Source organism: Somniosus microcephalus, chromosome 8, assembly GCF_052327205.1.
Source record: "Somniosus microcephalus isolate GS21.2 chromosome 8, FLI_Smic_1.0, whole genome shotgun sequence".
Classification (NCBI taxonomy): domain Eukaryota; kingdom Metazoa; phylum Chordata; class Chondrichthyes; order Squaliformes; family Somniosidae; genus Somniosus; species Somniosus microcephalus.
In genome coordinates this window covers 105,733,236-105,755,525 of record NC_140994.1, presented here as the reverse complement: position 1 = coordinate 105,755,525, position 22,290 = coordinate 105,733,236, and the positions used below count along the sequence as shown (strand labels likewise).

Sequence of the window (22,290 nt, the reverse complement as noted above, 5' to 3'; positions counted from 1 at the left end):
CAAGGTATATGGAGACTAGAACTGTGCACAGTGCTCCAAGTGTGGTGTATCCAAGGTATATGGAGACTGGAACTGTGCACAGTGCTCCAAGTGTGGTCTAACCAAGGTTCATGGAGACTAGAACTGTGCACAGTGCTCCAACGGTGGTCTAACCAAGGTGTATGGAGACTAGAACTGTGCACAGTGCTCCAAGTGTAGTCTAACCAAGGTACATGGAGACTATAACTGTGCACAGTGCTCCAAGTGTGGTCTCACCAAGGTATATGGAGACTAGAACTGTGCACAGTGCTCCAAGTGTGGTCTAACCAAGGTACATGGAGACTAGAACTGTGCACAGTGCTCCAAATGTGGACTAACCAAGGTATATGGAGACTAGAACTGTGCATAGTGCCCCAAGTGTGGTCTCACCAAGGTATATGGAGACTAGAACTGTGCACAGTGCTCCAAGTGTGGCTTAACCAAGGTACATGGAGACTAGAACTGTGCTCAGTGCTCCAAGTGTAGTCTAACCAAGGTATATGGAGACTAGAACTGTGCACAGTGCTGCAAGTGTGGTCTAAGCAAGGTACATGGAGACGAGAAGTGTGCACAGTGCTCCAAGTGTGGTCTCACCAAGGTATATGGAGACTAGAACTGTGCACAGTGCTCCAAGTGTGGTCCAACCAAAGTATATGGAGACTAGAACTGTGCACAGTGCTCCAGGAATGGTCTAACTAAGGTACATGGAAACTAGAACTGTGCACAGTGCTCCAAGTGTGGTCTAACTAAGGTACATGGAGACTAGAACTGTGCATAGTGCCCCAAGTGTGGTCTCACCAAACTATATGGAGACTAGAACTGTGCACAGTGCTCCAAGTGTGGTCTCACCAAGGTATATGGAGACTAGAACTGTGCACAGTGCTCCAAGTGTGGTCTAACCAAAGTATATGGAGACTAGAACTGTGCACAGTGCTCCAGGAATGGTCTAACCAAGGTACATGGAGACTAGAACTGTGCTCATTGCTCCAAGGGCGGTCTAACCAAGGTATATGGAGACTAGAACTGTGCACAGTGCTCCAAGTGTGGTCTCACCAAGGTATATGGAGACTAGTACTGTGCACAGTGCTCCAAGTGTGGTCTCACCAAGGCACATGGAGACTAGAACTGTGCACAGTGCTCCAAGTGTGGTCTAACCAAGGTACATGGAGACTAGAACTGTGCAAATTGCTCCAAGGGTGGTCTTACCAAGGTACATGGAGACTAGACTAGAACACACTGCTCCAAGTGTAGTCTAACCAAGGTACATGGAGACTAGAACTGTGCACAGTGCTCCAAGTGTGGTCTCACCAAGGTATATGGAGACTAGAACTGTGCACAGTGCTCCAAGTGTCGTCTAACCAAGGTATATGGAGACTAGAACTGTGCACAGTGCTCCAAGTGTGGTGTAACCAAGGTATATGGAGACTAGAACTGTACACAGTGCTCCAAGTGTGGTCTAACCAAGGTACACGGAGACTAGAACTGTGCACAGTGCTCCAAGTGTGGTCTAACCAAGGTACATGGAGACCAGAACTGTGCACAGTGCTCCAAGTGTGGTCTCATCAAGGTACATGGAGACTAGAACTGTGCTCAGTGCTCCAAGGGTGGTCTAACCAAGGTATATGGAGACTAGAATTGTGCACAGTGCTCCAAGGGTGGTCGAACCAAGGTGCATGGAGACTAGAACTGTGCACAGTGCTCCAAGTATAGTCTAACCAAGGTCTCTGGAGACTAGAACTATGCACAGTGCTCCAAGTGTGGTCTCACCAAGGTATATGGAGACTAGTACTGTGCACAGTGCTCCAAGTGTGGTCTACCCAAGGTACATGGAGACTAGTACTGTGCATATTGCTCCAAGGGTAGTCTCACCAAGGTATATGGAGACCAGAACTGTGCACAGTGCTCCAAGGGTAGTCTAACCAAGGTACATGGAGACTAGACAAGAACACAGTGCTCCAAGTGTGGTCTAACCAAGGTACATGGAGACTAGAACTGTGCACAGTGCTCCAAATGTGGACTAACCAAGGTATATGGAGACTAGAACTGCGCACAGTGCTCCAAGTGTGGTGTAACCAAGGTACATGGAGACTAGAACTGGGCACAGTGCTCCAAGTGTGGTCTCACCAAGGTATATGGAGACTGGAACTGTGCACAGTGCTCCAAGTGTGGTCTCACCAAGGTATATGGAGACTAGAACTGTGCACAGTGCTCCAAGTGTGGTCCAACCAAGGTACACGGAGACTAGAACTGTGCTCAGTGCTCCAGGTGTAGTCTAACCAAGGTATATGGAGACTAGAACTGTGCACAGTGCTCCAAGGGTGGTCTAACCAAGGTATATGGAGACTAGAACTGTGCACAGTGCTCCAAGTGTGGTCTAACCAAGGTATATGGAGACTAGAACTGTGCACAGTGCTCCAAGTGTGGTCTAACCAAGGTATATGTAGACTAGAACTGTGCACAGTGCTCCAGGAATGGTCTAACCAAGGTACATGGAGACTAGAACTGTGCACAGTGCTCCAAGTGTGGTCTCACCAAGGTAAATGGAGACTAGAACTGTGCACAGTGCCCCAAGTGTGGTGTCACCAAGGTATATGGAGACTAGAACTGTGCACAGTGCTCCAAGTGTGGTCTCACCAAGGTATATGGAGACTAGAACTGTGCACAGTGCTCCAAGTGTGGTCTAACCAAGGTACATGGATACTAGAACTGTGCACATTGCTCCAAGTGTGGTCTAACCAACGTATATGGAGACTAGAACTGTGCACAGTGCTCCAAGTGTGGTGTAATGAAGGTATATGGAGACTAGAACTGCGCACAGTGCTCCAAGTGTGGTCTAACCAAGGTACATGGAGACTAGAACTGTGCACAGTGCTCCAAGTGTGGTGTAATGAAGGTATATGGAGACTAGAACTGCGCACAGTGCTCCAAGGGTGGTCTAACCAAGGTACATGGAGACTAGAACTGTGCACAGTGCTCCAATTGTGGTCTCACCAAGGTAAATGGAGACTAGAACTGTGCACAGTGCTCCAAGTGTAGTCTAACCAAGGTATATGGAGACTAGAACTGTGCACATTGCTCCAAGTGTGGTCTCACCAAGGTATATGGAGATTAGAACTGTGCACAGTGCTCCAAGTGTAGTCTAACCAAGGTATATGGAGACTAGAACTGTGCACAGTGCTCCAAGTGTGGTCTAACCAAGGTACATGGAGACTAGAACTGTGCAAATTGCTCCAAGGGTGGCCTCACCAAGGTATATGGAGACCAGAACTGTGCACAGTGCTCCAAGTGTAGTCTAACCAAGGTACATGGAGACTAGACTAGAACACAGTACTCCAAGTGTGGTCTAACCAAGGTACATGGAGACTAGAAGTGTGCACAGTGCTCCAAGTGTGGTCTCACCAAGTTATATGGAGACTAGAACTGTGCACAGTGCTCCAAGTGTGGTCTCACCAAGGTATATGGAGACTGGAACTGTGCACAGTGCTCCAAGTGTGGTCTAACCAAGGTACATGGATACTAGAACTGTGCACAGTGCTCCAAGTGTGGTCTCACCAAGGTATATGGAGACTGGAACTGTGCACAGTGCTCCAAGTGTGGTCTAACCAACGAACATGGAGACTAGAACTGTGCACAGTGCTCCAAGTGTGGTCTAACCAACGTATATGGAGACTAGAACTGTGCACTGTGCTCCAAGAGTGGTCTAACGAAGGTACATGGAAACTAGAACTGTGCACAGTGCTCCAAGTGTGGTCTCACCAAGGTACATGGAGGCCAGAACTGTGCACAGTGCTCCAAGTGTGGCTTAACCAAGGTACATGGAGACTAGAACTGTGCGCAGTGCTCCAAGGGTGGTCTAACCAAGGTATATGGAGACTAGAACTGTGCACAGTGCTCCAAGTGTGGTCTCACCAAGGTATATGGAGACTAGTACTGTGCACAGTGCTCCAAGTGTGGTCTCACCAAGGTACATGGAGACTAGAACTGTGCACAGTGCTCCAGGTCTGGTCTAACCAAGGTACATGGAGACCAGAACTGTGCACAGTGCTCCAAGTGTGGTCTCATCAAGGTACATGGAGACTAGAACTGTGCACAGTGCTCCAAGTGTGGTCTCATCAAGGTGCATGGAGACTAGACAAGAACACAGTGCTCCAAGTGTGGTCTAACCAAGGTACATGGAGACTAGAACTGTGCACAGTGCTCCAAATGTGGACTAACCAAGGTATATGGAGACTAGAACTGCGCACAGTGCTCCAAGTGTGGTGTAACCAAGGTACATGGAGACTAGAGCTGGGCACAGTGCTCCAAGTGTGGTCTCACCAAGGTATATGGAGACTGGAACTGTGCACAGTGCTCCAAGTGTGGTCTCACCAAGGTATATGGAGACTACAACTGTGCACAGTGCTCCAAGTGTGGTCCAACCAAGGTACACGGAGACTAGAACTGTGCTCAGTGCTCCAGGTGTAGTCTAACCAAGGTATATGGAGACTAGAACTGTGCACAGTGCTCCAAGGGTGGTCTAACCAAGGTATATGGAGACTAGAACTGTGCACAGTGCTCCAAGTGTGGTCTAACCAAGGTATATGGAGACTAGAACTGTGCACAGTGCTCCAAGTGTGGTCTAACCAAGGTATATGTAGACTAGAACTGTGCACAGTGCTCCAGGAATGGTCTAACCAAGGTACATGGAGACTAGAACTGTGCACAGTGCTCCAAGTGTGGTCTCACCAAGGTAAATGGAGACTAGAACTGTGCACAGTGCCCCAAGTGTGGTGTCACCAAGGTATATGGAGACTAGAACTGTGCACAGTGCTCCAAGTGTGGTCTCACCAAGGTATATGGAGACTAGAACTGTGCACAGTGCTCCAAGTGTGGTCTAACCAAGGTACATGGATACTAGAACTGTGCACATTGCTCCAAGTGTGGTCTAACCAACGTATATGGAGACTAGAACTGTGCACAGTGCTCCAAGTGTGGTGTAATGAAGGTATATGGAGACTAGAACTGCGCACAGTGCTCCAAGTGTGGTCTAACCAAGGTACATGGAGACTAGAACTGTGCACAGTGCTCCAAGTGTGGTGTAATGAAGGTATATGCAGACTAGAACTGCGCACAGTGCTCCAAGGGTGGTCTAACCAAGGTACATGGAGACTAGAACTGTGCACAGTGCTCCAATTGTGGTCTCACCAAGGTAAATGGAGACTAGAACTGTGCACAGTGCTCCAAGTGTAGTCTAACCAAGGTATATGGAGACTAGAACTGTGCACATTGCTCCAAGTGTGGTCTCACCAAGGTATATGGAGATTAGAACTGTGCACAGTGCTCCAAGTGTAGTCTAACCAAGGTATATGGAGACTAGAACTGTGCACAGTGCTCCAAGTGTGGTCTAACCAAGGTACATGGAGACTAGAACTGTGCAAATTGCTCCAAGGGTGGCCTCACCAAGGTATATGGAGACCAGAACTGTGCACAGTGCTCCAAGTGTAGTCTAACCAAGGTACATGGAGACTAGACTAGAACACAGTACTCCAAGTGTGGTCTAACCAAGGTACATGGAGACTAGAAGTGTGCACAGTGCTCCAAGTGTGGTCTCACCAAGTTATATGGAGACTAGAACTGTGCACAGTGCTCCAAGTGTGGTCTCACCAAGGTATATGGAGACTGGAACTGTGCACAGTGCTCCAAGTGTGGTCTAACCAAGGTACATGGATACTAGAACTGTGCACAGTGCTCCAAGTGTGGTCTCACCAAGGTATATGGAGACTGGAACTGTGCACAGTGCTCCAAGTGTGGTCTAACCAACGAACATGGAGACTAGAACTGTGCACAGTGCTCCAAGTGTGGTCTAACCAACGTATATGGAGACTAGAACTGTGCACTGTGCTCCAAGAGTGGTCTAACGAAGGTACATGGAAACTAGAACTGTGCACAGTGCTCCAAGTGTGGTCTCACCAAGGTACATGGAGGCCAGAACTGTGCACAGTGCTCCAAGTGTGGCTTAACCAAGGTACATGGAGACTAGAACTGTGCGCAGTGCTCCAAGGGTGGTCTAACCAAGGTATATGGAGACTAGAACTGTGCACAGTGCTCCAAGTGTGGTCTCACCAAGGTATATGGAGACTAGTACTGTGCACAGTGCTCCAAGTGTGGTCTCACCAAGGTACATGGAGACTAGAACTGTGCACAGTGCTCCAGGTCTGGTCTAACCAAGGTACATGGAGACCAGAACTGTGCACAGTGCTCCAAGTGTGGTCTCATCAAGGTACATGGAGACTAGAACTGTGCACAGTGCTCCAAGTGTGGTCTCATCAAGGTGCATGGAGACTAGAACTGTGCACAGTGCTCCAAGTGCAGTCTAAGCAAGGTATATCGAGACTAGAACTGTGCACAGTGCTCCAAGCGTGGTCTCACCAAGGTATATGGAGACTAGAACTGTGCACAGTGCTCCAAGCGTGGTCTCACCAAGGTACATGGAGACTTGTACTGTGCACAGTGCTCCAAGGGTGGTCTCACCAAGGTACATGGAGACTAGAACTGTGCACAGTGCTCCAAGGGTGGTCTAACCAAGGTACATGGAGACTGGAACTGTGCACAGTGCTCCAAGTGTGGTCTACCCAAGGTACATGGAGACTAGTACTGTGCATATTGCTCCAAGGGTGGTCTCACCAAGGTCTGTGGAGACCAGAACTGTGCACAGTGCTCCAAGTGTAGTCTAACCAAGGTACATGGAGACTAGAACTGCGCACAGTGCTCCAAATGTGGACTAACCAAGGTATATGGAGACTAGAACTGCGCACAGTGCTCCAAGTGTGGTCTCACCAAGGTATATGGAGACTGGAACTGTGCACAGTGCTCCAAGTGTGGTCTCACCAAGGTATATGTAGACTAGAACTGTGCACAGTGCTCCAAGTGTGGTCTAACCAAGGCACATGGAGACTAGAACTGTGCACAGTGCTTCAAGTGTGGTCTAACCTAGGTACATGGAGACTAGAACTGTGCACAGTGCTCCAAGTGTGGTCTAACCAAGGTACATGGAGACTAGAACTGTGCACAGTGCTCCAAGTGTGGTCTAACCAAGGTACATGGAGACTAGAACTGTGCACAGTGCTCCAAGTGTGGTCTAACCTAGGTACATGGAGACGAGAACTGTGTACAGTGCTCCAAGTGTAGTCCAACTAAGGTATATGGAGAGTAGAACTGTGCACAGTGCTCCAAGTGTGGTCTCACCAACGTAAATGGAGACTAGAACTGTGCACAGTGCTCCAAGTGTAGTCCAACCAAGGTATATGGAGACTAGAACTGTGCACAGTGCTCCAAGTGTGGTATCACCAAGGTATATGGAGACTAGAAATGTGCACAGTGCTCCCAGTGTGGTGTAACCAAGGTATATGGAGACTAGAACTGTGCACAGTGCTCCAAGTGTGGTCTCACCAAGGTATATGGAGACTAGAACTGTGCACAGTGCTCCAAGTGTGGTCTAACCAAGGTACACGGAGACTAGAACTGTGCTCAGTGCTCCAGGTGTAGTCTAACCAAGGTATATGGAGACTAGAACTGTGCACAGTGCTCCAAGGGTGGTCTAACCAAGGTATATGGAGACTAGAACTGTGCACAGTGCTCCAAGTGTGGTCTAACCAAGGTATATGGAGACTAGAACTGTGCACAGTGCTCCAAGTGTGGTCTCACCAAGGTTTATGGAGACTAGAACTGTGCACAGTGCCCCAAGTGTGGTGTCACCAAGGTATATGGAGACTAGAACTGTGCACAGTGCTCCAAGTGTGGTCTCACCAAGGTATATGGAGACTAGAACTGTGCACAGTGCTCCAAGTGTGGTCTAACCAAGGTACATGGATACTAGAACTGTGCACATTGCTCCAAGTGTGGTCTAACCAACGTATATGGAGACTAGAACTGTGCACAGTGCTCGAAGTGTGGTGTAATGAAGGTATATGGAGACTAGAACTGCGCACAGTGCTCCAAGTGTGGTCTAACCAAGGTACATGGAGACTAGAACTGTGCACAGTGCTCCAAGTGTGGTGTAATGAAGGTATATGGAGACTAGAACTGCGCACAGTGCTCCAAGTGTGGTCTAACCAAGGTACATGGAGACTAGAACTGTGCACAGTGCTCCAAGTGTGGTGTAACCAAGGTATATGGAGACTAGAGCTGTGCACGGTGCTCCAAGTGTGGTCTAACCAAGGTACATGGAGACTAGAACTGTGCACAGTGCTCCAAGTGTGGTGTAATGAAGGTATATGGAGACTAGAACTGCGCACAGTGCTCCAAGTGTGGTCTAACCAAGGTACATGGAGACTAGAACTGTGCACAGTGCTCCAAGTGTGGTCTCACCAAACTATATGGAGACTAGAACTGTGCACAGTGCTCCAAGTGTGGTCTCACCAAGCTACATGGAGGCTAGAACTGTGCACAGTGCTCCAAGGGTGGTCTAACCAAGGTACATGGAGACTAGAACTGTGCACAGTGCTCCAATTGTGGTCTCACCAAGGTAAATGGAGACTAGAACTGTGCACAGTGCTCCAAGTGTAGTCTAACCAAGGTATATGGAGACTAGAACTGTGCACAGTGCTCCAAGTGTGGTCTAACCAAGGTACATGGAGACTAGAACTGTGCAAATTGCTCCAAGGGTGGCCTCACCAAGGTATATGGAGACCAGAACTGTGCACAGTGCTCCAAGTGTAGTCTAACCAAGGTACATGGAGACTAGACTAGAACACAGTACTCCAAGTGTGGTCTAACCAAGGTACATGGAGACTAGAAGTGTGCACAGTGCTCCAAGTGTGGTCTCACCAAGGTATATGGAGACTGGAACTGTGCACAGTGCTCCAAGTGTGGTCTAACCAAGGTACATGGATACTAGAACTGTGCACAGTGCTCCAAGTGTGGTCTCACCAAGGTATATGGAGACTGGAACTGTGCACAGTGCTCCAAGTGTGGTCTAACCAACGAACATGGAGACTAGAACTGTGCACAGTGCTCCAAGTGTGGTCTAACCAACGTATATGGAGACTAGAACTGTGCACAGTGCTCCAAGAGTGGTCTAACGAAGGTACATGGAGACTAGAACTGTGCACAGTGCTCCAAGTGTGGTCTCACCAAGGTACATGGAGGCCAGAACTGTGCACAGTGCTCCAAGTGTGGCTTAACCAAGGTACATGGAGACTAGAACTGTGCGCAGTGCTCCAAGGGTGGTCTAACCAAGGTATATGGAGACTAGAACTGTGCACAGTGCTCCAGGTGTGGTCTCACCAAGGTATATGGAGACTAGTACTGTGCACAGTGCTCCAAGTGTGGTCTCACCAAGGTACATGGAGACTAGAACTGTGCACAGTGCTCCAAGGGTGGTCTAACCAAGGTACATGGAGACTAGAACTGTGCACAGTGCTCCAGGTCTGGTCTAACCAAGGTACATGGAGACCAGAGCTGTGCACAGTGCTCCAAGTGTGGTCTCATCAAGGTACATGGAGACTAGAACTGTGCTCAGTGCTCCAAGGGTGGTCCAACCAAGGTGCATGGAGACTAGAACTGTGCACAGTGCTCCAAGTGCAGTCTAACCAAGGTATATCGAGACTAGAACTGTGCACAGTGCTCCAAGCGTGGTCTCACCAAGGTATATGGAGACTTGTACTGTGCACAGTGCTCCAAGTGTGGTCTCACCAAGGTACATGGAGACTAGAACTGTGCACAGTGCTCCAAGGGTGGTCTAACCAAGGTACATGGAGACTGGAACTGTGCACAGTGCTCCAAGTGTGGTCTACCCAAGGTACATGGAGACTTGTACTGTGCATATTGCTCCAAGGGTGGTCTCACCAAGGTCTATGGAGACCAGAACTGTGCACAGTGCTCCAAGTGTAGTCTAACCAAGGTACATGGAGACTAGAACTGTGCACAGTGCTCCAAATGTGGACTAACCAAGGTATATGGAGACTAGAACTGCGCACAGTGCTCCAAGTGTGGTCTCACCAAGGTATATGGAGACTGGAACTGTGCACAGTGCTCCAAGTGTGGTCTCACCAAGGTATATGTAGACTAGAACTGTGCACAGTGCTTCAAGTGTGGTCTAACCAAGGCACATGGAGACTAGAACTGTGCACAGTGCTTCAAGTGTGGTCTAACCAAGGTAAATGGAGACTAGAACTGTGCACAGTGCTCCAAGTGTGGTCTAACCAAGGTAAATGGAGACTAGAACTGTGCACAGTGCTCCAAGTGTGGTCTAACCAAGGTACATGGAGACTAGAACTGTGCACAGTGCTCCAAGTGTGGTCTAACCAAGGTAAATGGAGACTAGAACTGTGCACAGTGCTCCAAGTGTGGTCTAACCAAGGTAAATGGAGACTAGAACTGTGCACAGTGCTCCAAGTGTGGTCTAACCAAGGTACATGGAGACTAGAACTGTGCACAGTGCTCCAAGTGTGGTCTAACCAAGGTAAATGGAGACTAGAACTGTGCACAGTGCTCCAAGTGTGGTCTAACCAAGGTAAATGGAGACTAGAACTGTGCACAGTGCTCCAAGTGTGGTCTAACCAAGGTACATGGAGACTAGAACTGTGCACAGTGCTCCAAGTGTGGTCTAACCTAGGTACATGGAGACTAGAACTGTGCTCAGTGCTCCAGGTGTAGTCCAACTAAGGTAAATGGAGACTAGAACTGTGCACAGTGCTCCAAGTGTGGTCTAACCAAGGTAAGTGGAGACTAGAACTGTGCACAGTGCTCCAAGTGTAGTCCAACTAAGGTATATGGAGAGTAGAACTGTGCACAGGGCTCCAAGTGTGGTCTCACCAACGTAAGTGGAGACTAGAACTGTGCACAGTGCTCCAAGTGTAGTCCAACCAAGGTATATGGAGACTAGAACTGTGCACAGTGCTCCAAGTGTGGTCTAACCAAGGTATATGGAGACTAGAACTGTGCACAGTGCTCCAAGTGTAGTCTAACCAAGGTACATGGAGGCTAGAACTGTGCACAGTGCTCCAAGTGTTGTCTCACCAAGGTATATGGAGACTTGAACTCTGCACAGTGCTCCAAGGGTGGTCTCACCAAGGTATATGGAGACTTGAACTCTGCACAGTGCTCCAAGTGTGGTCTAACCAAGGTACATGGAGGCTAGAACTGTGCACAGTGCTCCAAGTGTTGTCTCACCAAGGTACAAGGAGACTAGAACTGCGCACAGTGCTCCAAGTGTGGTCTAACCAAGGTACATGGAGACTAGAACTGAGCACAGTGCTCCAAGTGTGGTCTCACCAAACTATATGGAGACTAGAACTGTGCACAGTGCTCCAAGGGTGGTCTAACCAAGGTACATGGAGACTAGAACTGTGCACAGTGCTCCAATTGTGGTCTCACCAAGGTAAATGGAGACTAGAACTGTGCACAGTGCTCCAAGTGTAGTCTAACCAAGGTATATGGAGACTAGAACTGTGCACATTGCTCCAAGTGTGGTCTCACCAAGGTATATGGAGATTAGAACTGTGCACAGTGCTCCAAGTGCAGTCTAACCAAGGTATATGGAGACTAGAACTGTGCACAGTGCTCCAAGTGTGGTCTAACCAAGGTACATGGAGACTAGAACTGTGCAAATTGCTCCAAGGGTGGCCTCACCAAGGTATATGGAGACCAGAACTGTGCACAGTGCTCCAAGTGTAGTCTAACCAAGGTACATGGAGACTAGACTAGAACACAGTACTCCAAGTGTGGTCTAACCAAGGTACATGGAGACTAGAAGTGTGCACAGTGCTCCAAGTGTGGTCTCACCAAGTTATATGGAGACTAGAACTGTGCACAGTGCTCCAAGTGTGGTCTCACCAAGGTATATGGAGACTGGAACTGTGCACAGTGCTCCAAGTGTGGTCTAACCAAGGTACATGGATACTAGAACTGTGCACAGTGCTCCAAGTGTGGTCTCACCAAGGTATATGGAGACTGGAACTGTGCACAGTGCTCCAAGTGTGGTCTAACCAACGAACATGGAGACTAGAACTGTGCACAGTGCTCCAAGTGTGGTCTAACCAACGTATATGGAAACTAGAACTGTGCACAGTGCTCCAAGAGTGGTCTAACGAAGGTACATGGAGACTAGAACTGTGCACAGTGCTCCAAGTGTGGTCTCACCAAGGTACATGGAGGCCAGAACTGTGCACAGTGCTCCAAGTGTGGCTTAACCAAGGTACATGGAGACTAGAACTGTGCGCAGTGCTCCAAGGGTGGTCTAACCAAGGTATATGGAGACTAGAACTGTGCACAGTGCTCCAGGTGTGGTCTCACCAAGGTATATGGAGACTAGTACTGTGCACAGTGCTCCAAGTGTGGTCTCACCAAGGTACATGGAGACTAGAACTGTGCACAGTGCTCCAAGGGTGGTCTAACCAAGGTACATGGAGACTAGAACTGTGCACAGTGCTCCAGGTCTGGTCTAACCAAGGTACATGGAGACCAGAACTGTGCACAGTGCTCCAAGTGTGGTCTCATCAAGGTACATGGAGACTAGAACTGTGCTCAGTGCTCCAAGGGTGGTCCAACCAATGTGCATGGAGACTAGAACTGTGCACAGTGCTCCAAGTGCAGTCTAACCAAGGTATATCGAGACTAGAACTGTGCACAGTGCTCCAAGCGTGGTCTCACCAAGGTATATGGAGACTTGTACTGTGCACAGTGCTCCAAGGGTGGTCTAACCAAGGTACATGGAGACTAGAACTGTGCACAGTGCTCCAAGGGTGGTCTAACCAAGGTACATGGAGACTGGAACTGTGCACAGTGCTCCAAGTGTGGTCTACCCAAGGTACATGGAGACTAGTACTGTGCATATTGCTCCAAGGGTGGTCTCACCAAGGTCTATGGAGACCAGAACTGTGCACAGTGCTCCAAGTGTAGTCTAACCAAGGTACATGGAGACTAGAACTGTGCACAGTGCTCCAAATGTGGACTAACCAAGGTATATGGAGACTAGAACTGCGCACAGTGCTCCAAGTGTGGTCTCACCAAGGTATATGGAGACTGGAACTGTGCACAGTGCTCCAAGTGTGGTCTCACCAAGGTATATGTAGACTAGAACTGTGCACAGTGCTTCAAGTGTGGTCTAACCAAGGCACATGGAGACTAGAACTGTGCACAGTGCTTCAAGTGTGGTCTAACCAAGGTAAATGGAGACTAGAACTGTGCACAGTGCTCCAAGTGTGGTCTAACCAAGGTACATGGAGACTAGAACTGTGCACAGTGCTCCAAGTGTGGTCTAACCAAGGTATATGGAGACTAGAACTGTGCACAGTGCTCCAAGTGTGGTCTAACCAAGGTAAGTGGAGACTAGAACTGTGCACAGTGCTCCAAGTGTAGTCCAACTAAGGTATATGGAGAGTAGAACTGTGCACAGGGCTCCAAGTGTGGTCTCACCAACGTAAGTGGAGACTAGAACTGTGCACAGTGCTCCAAGTGTAGTCCAACCAAGGTATATGGAGACTAGAACTGTGCACAGTGCTCCAAGTGTGGTCTAACCAAGGTATATGGAGACTAGAACTGTGCACAGTGCTCCAAGTGTAGTCTAACCAAGGTACATGGAGGCTAGAACTGTGCACAGTGCTCCAAGTGTTGTCTCACCAAGGTATATGGAGACTTGAACTCTGCACAGTGCTCCAAGGGTGGTCTCACCAAGGTATATGGAGACTTGAACTCTGCACAGTGCTCCAAGGGTGGTCTCACCAAGGTACATGGAGGCTAGAACTGTGCACAGTGCTCCAAGTGTTGTCTCACCAAGGTACAAGGAGACTAGAACTGTGCACAGTGCTCCAAGTGTGGTCTCACCAAGGTGTATGGAGGCTAGAACTGTGCACAGTGCTCCAAGTGTGGTCTAACCAAGGTACAAGGAGGCTAGAACTGTGCACAGTGCTCCAAGTGTGGTCTAACCAAGGTATATGGAGACTATAACTGTGCACAGTGCTCCAAGTGTTGTCTCACCAAGGTACAAGGAGACTGGAACTATGCACAGTGCTCCAAATGTGGTCTAAGCAAGGTATATGGAGACTAGAACTGTACACAGTGCTCCAAGTGTGGTCTAACCAAGGTATATGGAGACTATAACTGTGCACAGTGCTCCAAGTGTTGTCTCACCAAGGTACAAGGAGACTGGAACTATGCACAGTGCTCCAAATGTGGTCTAAGCAAGGTACATGGAGACTAGAACTGTACACAGTGCTCCAAGTGTGGTCTAACCAAGGTATATGGAGACTATAACTGTGCACAGTGCTCCAAGTGTGGTCTAACCAAGGTACATGGAGACTGGAACTGTGCACAGTGCTCCAACGGTAATTTCACCAAGGTATATGGAGACTAGAACTGTGCACAGTGCTCCAAGGATGGTCTAACCAAGGTACATGGAGACTAGAACTGTGCACAGTGCTCCAAGTGTGGTCTCACCAAGGTATATGGAGACAAGAACTGTGCACAGTGCTCCAAGTGTGGTCTAACCAATGTCCATGGAGACTAGAACTGTGCACATTGCTCCAAGTGTGGTCTAACCAAGGTATATGGAGACTAGAACTGTGCACAATGCTCCAAGTGTGGTCTCACCAAGGTATATGGAGACTAGAACTGTGCACAGTGCTCCAAGTGTGGTTTAACCAAGGTACATGGATACTAGAACTGTGCACAGTGCTCCAAGTGTGGTCTAACCAAGGTACATGGAGACTGGAACTGTGCACAGTGCTCCAAGTGTGGTCTCACCAAGGTACATGGAGACTAGAACTGTGCACAGTGCTCCAAGTGTGGTGTAACCAAGGTACATGGAGACTAGAACTGTGCACAGTGCTCCAAGTGTGGTCTAACCAAGGTACATGGAGACTAGAACTGTGCACAGTGCTCCAAGTGTAGTCTCACCAAGGTATATGGAGACCAGAACTGTGCACAGTGCTCCAAGTGTGGTGAAACCAAGGTACATGGAGACTAGAACTGTGCACAGTGCTCCAAGTGTGGTCTAACCAAAGTACATGGAGACTAGAACTGTGCACTGTGCTCCAAGTGTGGTCTAACCAAGGTACATGGAGGCTAGAACTGTGCACAGTGCTCCAAGTGTTGTCTCACCAAGGTACAAGGAGACTAGAACTGTGCACAGTGCTCCAAGTGTGGTCTCACCAAGGTACATGGGTACTGGAACTGTGCACAGTGCTCCAAATGTGGTCTAAGCAAGGTATATGGAGACTAGAACTGTGCACAGTGCTCCAAGTGTGGTCTAACCAAGGTATATGGAGACTATTACTGTGCACAGTGCTCCAAGTGTGGTCTAACCAAGGTACATGGAGACTGGAACTGTGCACAGTGCTCCAAGGGTGATTTCACCAAGGTATATGGAGACTAGAACTGTGCACAGTGCTCCAAGGGTGGTCTAACCAAGGTATATGGAGACTAGAACTGTGCACAGTGCTCCAAGTGTGGTCTAACCAAGGTGTATGGAGACTTCAACTGTGCACAGTGCTCCAAGTGTGGTCTTACCAAGGTATATGGAGACTAGAACTGCGCACAGTGCTCCAAGTGTGGTCTAACCAAAGTACATGGAGACTTGATCTGTGCACAGTACTCCAAGTGTGGTCTAACCAAGGTACATGGAGACTAGAACTGTACACAGTGCTCCAAGTGTGGTCTAACCAAGGTACATGGAGACTAGAACTGTGCACAGTGCTCCAAGTGTGGTCTCACCAAGGTACATGGAGACCAGAACTGTGCACAGTGCTCCAAGGGTGGTCTAACCAAAGTACATGGAGACTAGAACTGTGCACTGTGCTCCAAGGGTGGTCTAACCAAGGTATATGGAGACTAGAACTGTGCACAGTAATCCAAGTGTGGTCTAACCAAGGTATATGGAGACTAGAACTGTACACAGTGCTCCAAGTGTGGTCTAACCAAGGTACATGGAGACTAGAACTGTGCACAGTGCTCCAAGTGTGGTCTCACCAAGGTACATGGAGACCAGAACTGTGCACAGTGCTCCAAGTGTGGTCTAACATAGAAACATAGAAGATAGGAGCAGGAGTAGGCCATTCGGCCCCTCGAGCCCGCTCCGCCATTTAATGAGATCATAGCTGATCATCCAAATTCAGTACCGTGTCCCTGCTTTCTCCCCATATCCCTTGATCCCTTTAGCCTCAAGAAATATATCCAACTCCTTCTTGAATATATTTAATGAATTGGCCTCAATTGCCCTGTGTGGCAGAGAATTCCACAGGTTCACCACTCTCTGGGTGAAGAAATTCCTCCTCATCTCAGTCCTAAATGGCTTACCCCTTATCCTTAGACTGTGACCCCTGGTTCTGGACTCCCCCGCCATCGGGAACATCCTTCCTGCATCTAGTCTTAGTCCTGTTAGAATTTTATAAGTTTCAATGAGATCCCCTCTCATTCTTCTCAACTCCAGCGAGCATAAGCCTAATTGACCCAATCTCTCCTCATACGTCATTCCTGCCATCAGTATCAGGTATCAGTCTGGTGAATCTTCGCTGCACTCTCTCCATGGCAAGATCATCCTTCCTCAGATAAGGCGGCCAAAACTGCACACAATATTCAAAGTGTGGTCTCACCAAGGCCCTGTAGAACTGCAGCAAGACATCCTTGCTCCTGTACTCAAATCCTCTCGCTATGAAGGCCAACATTCTTCCAAAATTCTTTAGACTCTGGAACAGTTCCCATGGATTGGAGGGTAGCTAATGTTACCCCACTGTTCAAAAAGGGTGGTAGAAAGAAAACGGGGAATTATAGACCGGTAAGCCTGACTTCGGCAGTGGGGAAAATGCTAGAGTCCATTTTAAAAGATGTAATAGCAGAGCACTTGGAAAACAGTGACAGCATCAGACAAAGTCAACATGGATTTACAGAAGGTAAATCGTGCTTGACTAATCTACTGGAATTTTTTGAGGATGTAACTGGTAGAATAGATAAGGGAGAACCAGTGGATGTGGTGTATTTGGACTTTCAGAAGGCTTTCGATAAGGTCCCACATAAGAGATTAGCGTATAAAGTTAAGGCACATGGGATTGGGGGCAAGGTACTGTCTTGGATAGAGAACTGGTTGGCAGACAGGAAGCCAAGAGTTAGAATAAACGGGTCTTTTTCCGAGTGGCAGACAGTGACTAGTAGGGTACCGCAGGGATCGGTCCTAGGACCCCAGCTATTCACAATATATATTAATGATCTAGACGAGTGAACTAGATGTAATATCTCCAAGTTTGCAGATGACACAAAGCTGGGTGGGCGTGTGTGCTGTGAGGAGGATGCCGAGAAACTCCAGTATGATTTGGACAGGTTGGGTGATTGGGCAGAAGCATAGCAGATGCAGTATAATGTGGATAAATGCGAGGTTATCCACTTTCGTGGCAAAAACAGGAAGGCAGATTATTATCTGAACGGCAATAGATTGGGAGAAGGGGAAGTGCAACGAGACCTGGGTGTCCTTGTGCACCAGTTGCTGAAGGTAAGCATGCAGGTGCAGCAGGCGGTTAAGAAGGCAAATGGTATGTTGGCCTTCGTAGCGAGGGGGCTCGAGTACAAGAACAAGGATGTTTTGCTGCAGTTGTACAGGGCCTTGGTGAGACCACACCTTGAGTATTGTGTGCAGTTTTGGTCACCTTATCTGAGGAAGGATGTTCTTGCCATGGAGGGAGTGCAGCGAAGATTCACCAGACTGATACCTGGGATGGCAAGAATGACATATGAGGAGAGATTGGGTCGATTGGGCTTATAGTCGCTGGAGTTTAGAAGAATGAGAGGGGATCTCATTGAAACTTATAAAATTCTAACAGGACTAGATGCAGGAAGGATGTTCCCGATGGCGGGGGAGTCCAGAACCAGGGGTCACAGTCTAAAAATAAGGGGTAAGCCATTTAGGACAGAGATGATGAAGAATTTCTTCACCCAGAGAGTGGTGAACCTGTGGAATTCTCTACCACAGAAGGCAGTTGAGGCCAATTCATTAAATATATTCAAGAAGGAGTTAGATATATTTCTTAAGGCTAAAGGGATCAAGGGATATGGGGAGAAGGCAGGGACAGGGTACTGAATTTGGATGATCAGCCATGATCTCACTAAATGGCGGAGCAGGCTCGAGGGGCCGAATGGCCTACTCCTGCTCCTATTTTCTATGTTTCTATGTAACATACATTTTGCCTTTTTAACCGCCTGCTGCACCTGCATGCTTACCTTCAGCGACTGGTGCTCAAGGACACCCAGGTCTCGTTGCTCTTCCCCTTTTCCCCATCTATTGCCGTTCGTATAATAATCTGTCTTCCTGTTTTTGCCACCGAAGTGGATAACCTCACATTTATCCACATTATACTGCATTTGCCATGCATCTGCCCAATCACCCAACCTGTCCAAATCGTACTGGAGTTTCTCTGCATCCTCCTCACAGCACACACGCCCACCCAGCTTTGTGTCGTCTGCAAACTTGGAGATATTGGGCCAGAAATTCGCGGCCAGAAGCGTGAGTACGGTCGGGGTACTCACGCATTTGGCCGTTGGAAATGCCGGCGTTCAGCAGGAACAGCGCATGCGGGGAACGCCGGCATTTCCAGACCCGAGGTCTATTCACAGCGCGTGCGACTGCACAGGCAGCGCTTGCGCAGTGAACTTTGTGGATTTCAATGATGGATTCAGTGAGGGTAAGTCCTTAGAAGTTACACTTGAAAAAAGCAAGTGTAAAGTTGTTCATTGGCTGCGGAGGAAGATATATTTTATCGTGGAGCTTCTGAAATGCAATATTTTTGTTTGGGAAAGGGAGGGAAGTTATTTTAAGAAATTTTAAGTAAGCTTTAAAGTTAAAAAAAAATTTTTTTTAAGGGTTTTCAGAACGGTAGGTAGAAGGAGCAATTGTGGCTGTGTGAATGGAATGTGAGAATGAGTTATGTATGTATGTCCACATATATTCCTTTACGTATATGTATGTATGTTTTATATTCCTTTACTAATGTGTATGAATGTATGTTTTTAATTATGATTTTCCAATAAGTTACTTTCTCTGAAAGTCATAATTAAATAATACATTCATACACATAAGTAAAGGAATATATACATAACACGCAAAGGAATATATACAGACATACATACTTTCAGAAGCTCCACGATAATAAATATCTTCCTCCGCAGCCTCTGGAGCAACTGTACCCATGCTTTTTTCATGTGTAAGTTGTAATGACTTGACCTCACCGAAAGCATTAATGAAAGCGGCGAATTATACTGCGCACGCGCTGCCTGTGCAGTCGCACGCGTTCTGCCTCTGAACCCCTTCGTTCAGAGGACAGGAAATGCCGGTTTTCCCCACATGCACTGTGCATGCTGAAAACCGGCATTTCATCCGGCCAGATGCGTAAGTACCCCGACCGTACTCGCGCATTTGGAAGGGAATTACTGGGCCAACATTTTACATGTCAATAAAATGAAAAATTTAACAATTGCACGACTTGCCCCCTCGCATCTGCGACTGAGGGTCCAAGGAGGTGCATTGCGCAAGAGGTCATCATCGTACGTATCCTCACACTGTTCCCTTTGGGGAACTGTATGAAGTGGTGGAAGGATTTATGGCCGTGATTAACGCTCATTCCGTGACCGTAACCATCTTTGAACCAGCCATTAGGGTGGTTAGTCCTATGGCGGGAGGGTTTTACGGGCTCCCACAACCCATCTGAGGGGGGGGGGGGTCCACCAACACCCACGGACGCAAGTATCCCGCTGGATGTCCACCCAGAATTTAAAGATGGAGCTCCGACTCCACTTGCCGGGACTGTCTGGAGTGGGGTTCAAAACCCTACTCCTTCTGCGCAAAAGGCCCACTCCGCACAAAAGGTGACACCCATACGTTTCCTGCGCCTTTTCCCTCCCCGTGACTGGAGCCCTATGCTGCCATTTCACGTTGCTAATCGGATTGGGCCTTTGTCATAGCGGTAGGATCCCCGCCGCTGGGCCAGATCAGGGTAGGGTTTCGAACCCCACTCCAGACAGTCCCGGCAAGTGGAGTCGGAGCTCCATCTTTAAATTCTGGGTTGACATCCAGCGGGATATTTGCGTTCGTGGGTGTGGGTGGCCCCCCCTCCTTGTATAGCTTGTGGGAGCCCGTAAAACCCTCCCGCCATAGGACTAACCACCCTAATGGCTGGTTCAAAGATGGTTACGGTCACGGAATGAGCGTTAATCATGGCCATAAATCCTTCCACCACTTCATACAGTTTCCCAAAGGGAACAGTGTGAAGACACGTATGACGACGACATTGCTAAATAAATAAATGGAATTAAAAAAATTCTTTTAGGGCTTTTAAAAGTCTTTAAATTGCTTTAGTTCTCTTTAAAACTACTTCAGATTACTCAAAATAATGTAAACATTTTAAAAAGTTTATAAAAGTTACCAAAATCTTCAAAAAACTTCCAAAAACCTATTTAAACTGCTGCTTTGCATGTAAAAATGCTTAGCAGCTTGACAGAAACATTGGGGGCGTGTCCAGTGAAACTGAGACCTCAAGGGGCGTGTCTCACTTGCACTGCACGCTCCTGGCTTCGCGCTGGCTGCACTCCTGGGCGGCGTGACGCCATACGCTGCCCGGGATTCTTCTTTTTCAAACACCAAGTCCAGGCGTCCCTGGAGCTGATCGGCAGTAGCGCGGGGTAAGTGCATATACGGGGCTTGCACGCGCGGCAAGCCCCGTTCACCAATTTCTGGCCCATTACATCTAGTTCCCTTGTCTAGATCATTTATATATATTGTGAATAGCTGGGGTCCTAGCACCGATCCCTGCGGTACCCCACTAGTCACTGCCTGCCACTCGGAAAAAGACCCGTTTATTCCAATTCTTTGCTTCCTGTCTGCCAACCAGTTCTCTATCCAAGACAGTACCTTACCCCCAATTCCATGTGCTTTAACTTTATACGCTAATCTCTTATGCGGGACCTTATCGAAAGCCTTCTGAAAGTCCAAATACACCACATCCACTGGTTCTCCCTTATCTATTCACAGAATCACAGAAACCCCAGTGCAGATAGAGGCCATTTCGGCCCATCGAGCCTGCACCGACACATATCCCACCCGATCCCGGTAACCCCTACACCAACACATATCCCACCCTATCCCCGTAACCCCACGTATTTAATCCCCCTAACACTAAGGGTCAATTTATCATAGCCAATCAACCTAACTCGCACATCTTTGGACTGTGGGAGGAAACCGGAGCACCCGGAGGAAACCCACGCAAACACGGGGAGAATGTGCAAACTCCACACAGACAGTCGCCCGAGGCCGGGTTCGAACCCGGGTCCCTGGCGCTGTGAGCCAACAGTGCTAACCACTATGCCACCGTGCTACCAGTTACATCCTCAAAAAATTCCAGTAGATTAGTCAAGCATGATTTACCTTTTGTAAATCCATGTTGACTTTGTCCGATCCTGTCACTGTTTTCCAAGTGCTCTGCTATTACATCTTTTATAATGGACTCTAGCATTTTCCGCATTACTGGCTTACCAGTCTATAATTTCCCGTTTTTTCTCTACCACCCTTTTTAAATAGTGGGGTTACATTAGCTATCCTCCAATCCATGGGATAACCAAGGTACATGGAGACTAGAACTGTGCACAGTGCTCCAAGTGCGGTCTAACCAAGTTTTTATACAAGTTTAACATAACTTCTCTGCTTTTCAATTCTACTTCTCTAGAAATGAGACCCAGTGCTTGGTTAGCTTTCTTTTGTTGGCCTTATTAAACTGCGTCGCGACTTTTAGTGATTTGTGTATCTGTACCCCCCGATCCCTCTGCTCCTCTACTTCATTTAGACCATTGTTTTCCAAGCAGTATGTGGCCTCCTTATTCCTCCTACTAAAATGCACATTATTGAAATTCAATCGGGTTTCTCGAGTGCAGTTGTTGTGATTAGCTGGCCTGTCCCATCCCCTTAAGAACCCTTTGCTCTGGTTCCAGCATGTGGCGAATGGGCCGTAAGAGACCCTGGGGGTAAATTAGAAGCCAATTCCTGTCGCTGATGAAAGATTCCCCGGATGCTCAGCTCCTCTCCTTGGGGTCCTGGGTTGGAGAAACCACCCAAAAATGACTGGCTTTCTCAATTTATTTCTGCCTGTTGAATATCGAGTCCATACTGTACCTCTCTGGTACACCCCTCACACACACAGAGCAGGAAAGGCCCAGGCCCCATCCCAGTCTGTGCTGAGTAAGCCTGACCTCACCCGATGTGGTACTGAGCTCCTCACGCACACACAGCAGGAAAGGCCCCAGCCCCATCCCCGGTCCAGTGGA

General features: G+C 48.2%; 1 protein-coding gene across 2 annotated transcripts in view; it reads left to right on the top strand.

Moving 5' to 3' along the window:
• Positions 1-22,290, top strand: part of LOC147113740 (poly(A)-specific ribonuclease PNLDC1-like) — a 292,736-nt gene that overhangs the window by 240,774 nt on the left and 29,672 nt on the right. The window lies entirely within an intron of this gene.